The sequence below is a fragment of the Salvelinus alpinus genome, chromosome 20, assembly GCF_045679555.1.
Source record: "Salvelinus alpinus chromosome 20, SLU_Salpinus.1, whole genome shotgun sequence".
In the NCBI taxonomy this organism is placed as follows: domain Eukaryota; kingdom Metazoa; phylum Chordata; class Actinopteri; order Salmoniformes; family Salmonidae; genus Salvelinus; species Salvelinus alpinus.
In genome coordinates this window covers 6,919,140-6,926,449 of record NC_092105.1, presented here as the reverse complement: position 1 = coordinate 6,926,449, position 7,310 = coordinate 6,919,140, and positions in this window count along the sequence as shown.

Below are 7,310 nucleotides of genomic sequence, written 5' to 3'. Positions count from 1 at the left end.
ATGGGATATAGCGAGGAGAGCTAGAGGAGAACGCTGAAACAGCAGTGGGACAGATTTGAACCCATGCTGCAGTGATATATGTTCCACGGAGGCAACAGCTTAGACCTCTAGACCACCCTAGAACACCCTAGACCACCCTAGACCACCCTAGACCACCCTAGAACACCCTAGAACACCCTAGACCAACCTAGAACACCCTAGACCACCCTAGAACACCCTAGAACACCCTAGACCACCCTAGAACACCCTTGACAACTGTAGACCACCCTAGAACACCCTAGAACACCCTAGAACACCCTTGACAACCGTAGACCACCCTAGAACACTCTAGACCACCCTAGAACATCGTAGACCACCCTAGAACACCCTAGACCACCCTAGAACACCCTTGACAACTGTAGACCACCCTAGAACACCCTAGACCACCCTAGAACACCCTTGACAACCGTAGACCACCCTAGAACACTCTAGACCACCCTAGAACATCGTAGACCACCCTAGAACACCCTAGACCACCCTAGAACACCCTTGACAACCGTAGACCACCCTAGAACACCCTTGACAACCGTAGACAACCCTAGAAGACCCTTGACCACAGGCCATAATTTATTCTAAGGGATGACATCACCCTATTTATAACATGGACATTTGGGGAAGTTACTCCGCCCACTTGCTTTACGACGGCACCAATTATGCCAAAAAACACAGCAAATTGCATACATGACACTATGTATACCAATATTTTGTAACTTTGTTCTGTTTTCTTCCATCCTCAAGCATAGCAGGTTGATGGTAATCATACCATAATCCAGACTGGTCTCATACACTAGCCATACCAATGTAAATCCGAGACACTCAAATGAGTATTATATAATTTACGTTTAGTATTGTAACTTAAGAAAGAAGGTTACTTAAGGTTAAAACAAAAGGACAGTGGTTGGTCGGGCGTATAACGAGAACATCTAGCATCTCAAAGGTTTGCTTGTTCGAATCTCATCATTTTAGCTAATTAGCTACTTTGCAACTACCTAGCATGTTAGCTAACCCTTCCCCTAACCCTAACCCTAACCCTTCCCCTAACCTTAACCCTTTTAGATAACCCTTCTCCTAACCCTAACCCTAACCCTAACCCTTCCCCTAACCCGTTAACCAACATCCTGTTCCTAACCTTAACCCTAACCTTAACCCATTAACCTAACTCCTAACCCTTTAACCTAACTCCTAACCTTAACCCCTAACCTTAACTCCTAGCCTAGCTAACGTTAGCCACATAGCTAACGTTAGCGTTAGCCACCTAGCCACTGAGCAAACATTAGCCGTGAGAAATTGTAATTCATAACATATCGTACGAATTGTAATTCGTAACATATCATACTAAATGGATGATGGACATCCACAACTTAATATGAAACATATCATACTAAATGGAGTGTCTCGGATTTACGTACAGAATAATACGAAATGCTCTGAGACCCACGTTGCATAATCCCCCTTCAGACACATACACTGGACATACACAGCGTTAGGCTTAAAGCTGAGACTCCTTGTTTGTGAGAATTAGGTCAGAACGTGGGACACACACAGAGACAAAGGTGTTCTATAAGAGGTCAGCTGACTAGAGTCAGTGGCAATACTATAATCTAACACATTTGACGTTCTTTGTACATTTCAAGCAGAAGAGCAGCAAACAAACAACACGTTTCCAATATAACCACTTTATTCCACGAACTTGACGAGTACACTGAAACATCTCATGCATGAGTCCAGGGAAAAACAGCCGTTCACAACACACTGCCTTTTATCTTAGTGCAAAAGAGCACTCTCAAGCTATGAGTCTGAATGAAATGCTTTTAAAAAAATCAAACTTCTGGCAGTTTACGTATTTATATCTTATTTGCCTAGAAACACATAGATGATATTCAAGTTAATAAGTTCTTACACCTGCTCTGAATCTCTGAGAGAGAGAGAGAGAGACAGACAGACAGACAGACAGACAGACAGACAGACAGACAGACAGACAGACAGACAGACAGACAGACAGACAGACAGACAGACAGACAGACAGACAGACAGACAGAGAGAGAGAGAGAGAGAGACAGAGAGAGAGACAGAGAGAGAGACAGAGAGAGAGAGAGAGAGAGAGAGAGAGAGAGAGAGAGAGAGAGAGAGAGAGAGAGAGGGGAATCTATATACATTTGCATTAGCACCGAGTGGCTAATGGTCTGTTAGTGCCCTCTGCTGGACAATACAGGAACTGGTAGTGCTTCACTACATTAGGCTTCAAGTCTGTAGAGTTCCTCTACCAGGGAAATGTATTTATAGATTAGCTTATTACGGGATGGTTTAACAAGGTGGTGCTACTGGGTATGACCCAAAACAGCCTAAAATTAGCCTACATATTCACTTTGCCACATACTTGCATCACTGCCTGGTACGGAAATTGCTCGGCCTCCGACCGCAAGGCACTACAGAGGGCAGTGCGTACGGCCCAGTACATCACTGGGGCTAAGCTGCCTGCCATCCTGGACCTCTACACCAGGCGGTGTCAGAGGAAGGCCCTAAAAATTGTCAAAGACCCCCACCACCCCAGTCATAGACTGTTCTCTCTGCTACCACATGGCAAGCGGTACCGGAGCACAAAGTCTAGGCCAAACAGTTTTAACCCCCAAGCCATAAGACTCCTGAACAGGTAATCAAATGGTACCCGGACTATTTGCATTGTGTGCCCCCCCCCTCCCGCCCCCCAACCCCTCTTTTACGCTGCTGCTAATCTCTGTTTATCATATATGCATAGTCACTTTAACTATATATTCATGTACATACTAAGTCAATTGGCCCGACCAACCAGTGTCTGTATGTAGCCTCGCTACTGTATATAGCCTCGCTACTGTATGTAGCCTCTACTGTATATAGCCTCTCTACTGTATATAGCCTCTCTACTGTATATAGCCTCTCTACTGTATATAGCCTCTCTACTGTATACAGCCTCTCTACTGTATATAGCCTCTCTACTGTATATAGTCACTCTACTGTATATGGCCTCTCTACTGTATATAGCCTCGCTACTGTATACAGCCTCTCTACTGTTAAAGCCTCGCTACTGTATATAGTCTCTCTACTGTATATAGCCTCTCTACTGTATATAGCCTCTCTACTGTATACAGCCTCTCTACTGTATATAGCCTCTCTACTGTATATAGTCACTCTACTGTATATGGCCTCTCTACTGTATATAGCCTCGCTACTGTATACAGCCTCTCTACTGTTAAAGCCTCGCTACTGTATATAGTCTCTCTACTGTATATAGCCTCGCTACTGTATACAGCCTCTCTACTGTTAAAGCCTCGCTACTGTATATAGTCTCTCTACTGTTTTTTTTCACTGTCTTTTTACTGTTGTTTTTATTTCTTTACTTACCTATTGTTCACCTAATACCTTTTTTTGCACTGTTGGTTAGAGCCTGTAAGTCAGTATTTCACTGTAAGGTCTACTACACCTGTTGTATTCAGCATTTCACTGTAAGGTCTACTACACCTGTTGTATTCAACATTTCACTGTAAGGTCTACTACACCTGTTGTATTCAGCATTTCACTGTGAGGTCTACTACACCTGTTGTATTCAGCATTTCACTGTGAGGTCTACCTACACCTGTTGTATCCAGCATTTCACTGTAAGGTCTACTACACCTGTTGTATTCATCATTTCACTGTAAGGTCTACTACACCTGTTGTATTCATCATTTCACTGTAAGGTCTACTACACCTGTTGTATTCAACATTTCACTGTAAGGTCTACTACACCTGTTGTATTCAGCATTTCACTGTGAGGTCTACTACACCTGTTGTATTCAGCATTTCACTGTGAGGTCTACCTACACCTGTTGTATTCATCATTTCACTGTGAGGTCTACCTACACCTGTTGTATTCATCATTTCACTGTGAGGTCTACATCCTGTTGTATTCATCATTTCACTGTAAGGTCTACTACACCTGTTGTATTCATCATTTCACTGTAAGGTCTACCTACCCCTGTTGTATTCATCATTTCACTGTAAGGTCTACCTACACCTGTTGTATTCAGCATTTCACTGTAAGGTCTACTACACCTGTTGTATTCATAATTTCACTGTAAGGTCTACTACACCTGTTGTATTCAGCATTTCACTGTAAGGTCTACTACACCTGTTGTAGTCAGCATTTCACTGTAAGGTCTACACATGTTGTATTCAGCATTTCACTGTAAGGTCTACTACACCTGTTGTATTCAGCATTTCACTGTAAGGTCTACTACACCTGTTGTATTCAGCATTTCACTGTAAGGTCTACTACATTTACATTTACATTTAAGTCATTTAGCAGACGATCTTATCCAGAGCGACTTACAAATTGGTGCATTCACCTTATGATATCCAGTGGAACAACCACTTTACAATAGTGCATCTAACTCTTTTAAGGGGGGGGGGGGGGGGTTAGAAGGATTACTTTATCCTATCCTAGGTATTCCTTAAAGAGGTGGGGTTTCAGGTGTCTCCGGAAGGTGGTGATTGACTCCGCTGACCTGGCGTCGTGAGAGAGTTTGTTCCACCATTGGGGTGCCAGAGCAGCGAACAGTTTTGACTGGGCTGAGCGGGAACTGTACTTCCTCAGAGGTAGGGAGGCGAGCAGGCCAGAGGTGGATGAACGCAGTGCCCTTGTTTGGGTGTAGGGCCTGATCAGAGCCTGAAGGTACGGAGGTGCCGTTCCCCTCACAGCTCCGTAGGCAAGCACCATGGTCTTGTAGCGGATGCGAGCTTCAACTGGAAGCCAGTGGAGAGAGCGGAGGAGCGGGGTGACGTGAGAGAACTTGGGAAGGTTGAACACCAGACGGGCTGCGGCGTTCTGGATGAGTTGTAGGGGTTTAATGGCACAGGCAGGGAGCCCAGCCAACAGCGAGTTGCAGTAATCCAGACGGGAGATGACAAGTGCCTGGATTAGGACCTGCGCCGCTTCCTGTGTGAGGCAGGGTCGTACACTGCGAATGTTGTAGAGCATGAACCTACAGGAACGGGTCACCGCCTTGGCTACACCTACACCATACTACACCTGTTGTATTCAGCATTTCACTGTAAGGTCTACTACACCTATTGTAGTCAGCATTTCACTGTGAGGTCTACTACACCTGTTGTATTCAGCATTTCACTGTCAGGTCTACTACACCTGTTGTATTCAGCATTTCACTGTCAGGTCTACTACACCTGTTGTATTCAGCATTTCACTGTAAGGTCTACTACACCTGTTGTATTCAGCATTTCACTGTAAGGTCTGCACCTGTTGTATTCAGCATTTCACTGTGAGGTCTACTACACCTGTTGTATTCAGCATTTCACTGTAGGCTCTACTACACCTGTTGTATTCAGCATTTCACTGTGAGGTCTACCTAGACCTGTTGTATTCAGCATTTCACTGTGAGGTCTACTACACCTGTTGTATCCAGCATTTCACTGTAAGGTCTACTACACCTGTTGTATTCAGCATTTCACTGTAAGGTCTACTACACCTGTTGTATTCAGCATTTCACTGTAAGGTCTACTACACCTGTTGTATTCAGCATTTCACTGTAAGGTCTACTACACCTGTTGTATTCAACATTTCACTGTAAGGTCTACTACACCTGTTGTATTCATCATTTCACTGTAAGGTCTACACCTGTTGTATTCGGCATTTCACTGTAAGGTCTACTACACCTGTTGTATTCAGCATTTCACTGTAAGGTCTACTACACCTGTTGTATTCAGCATTTCACTGTAAGGTCTACCTACACCTGTTGTATTCGGCATTTCACTGTAAGGTCTACACCTGCTGTATTCAGCATTTCACTGTAAGGTCTACACCTGCTGTATTCAGCATTTCACTGTAAGGTCTTCTACACCTGTTGTATTCAGCATTTCACTGTAAGGTCTACCTACACCTGTTGTATTCAGCATTTCACTGTAAGGTCTACTACACCTGTTGTATTCATAATTTCACTGTAAGGTCTACTACACCTGTTGTATTCAGCATTTCACTGTAAGGTCTACACCTGTTGTATTCAGCATTTCACTGTAAGTTCTACTACACCTGTTGTATTCGGCATTTCACTGTAAGTTCTACACCTGTTGTATTCAGCATTTCACTGTGAGGTCTACTACACCTGTTGTATTCAGCATTTCACTGTAAGGTCTACTACACCTGTTGTATTCAGCATTTCACTGTAAGGTCTACCTACACCTATTGTAGTCAGCATTTCACTGTGAGGTCTACTACACCTGTTGTATTCAGCATTTCACTGTCAGGTCTACTACACCTGTTGTATTCAGCATTTCACTGTCAGGTCTACACCTGTTGTATTCAGCATTTCACTGTAAGGTCTACTACACCTGTTGTATTCAGCATTTCACTGTAGGCTCTACTACACCTGTTGTATTCAGCATTTCACTGTGAGGTCTACCTACACCTGTTGTATCCAGCATTTCACTGTAAGGTCTACTACACCTGTTGTATTCAGCATTTCACTGTAAGGTCTACTACACCTGTTGTATTCAGCATTTCACTGTAAGGTCTACTACACCTGTTGTATTCAGCATTTCACTGTAAGGTCTACTACACCTGTTGTATTCAACATTTCACTGTAAGGTCTACTACACCTGTTGTATTCATCATTTCACTGTAAGGTCTACACCTGTTGTATTCGGCATTTCACTGTAAGGTCTACTACACCTGTTGTATTCAGCCTTTCTAATCGACCTGGCCGGGGTATCCTGGAAGGATATTGATCTCATCCCGTCAGTAGAGGATGCCTGGTCATTTTTTTAAAATGCCTTCCTCACCATCTTGAATAAGCATGCCCCATTCAAGAAATTTAGAACCAGGAACAGATATAGCCCTTGGTTCTCTCCAGACCTGACTGCCCTTAACCAACATAAAAACATCCTATGGCGTTCTGCATTAGCATCGAACAGCCCCCGTGATATGCAACTTTTCAGGGAAGCCAGAAACCAGTATACACAGGCAGTTAGAACAGCCAAGGCTAGCTTTTTCAAGCAGAAATTTGCTTCCTGTAACACAAATTCAAAAAAGTTCTGGGACACCGTAAAGTCCATGGAGAATAAGAACACCTCCTCCCAGCTTCCAACCGCTCTGAAGATAGGAAACACTGTCACCACCGACAAATCCACTATAATTGAGAATTTCAATAAGCATTTTTCTACGGCTGGCCATGCTTTCCACCTGGCTACCCCTACCCCGGACAACAGCACTGCCCTCCCCTCTGCTACTCGCCCAAGCCTTCCCC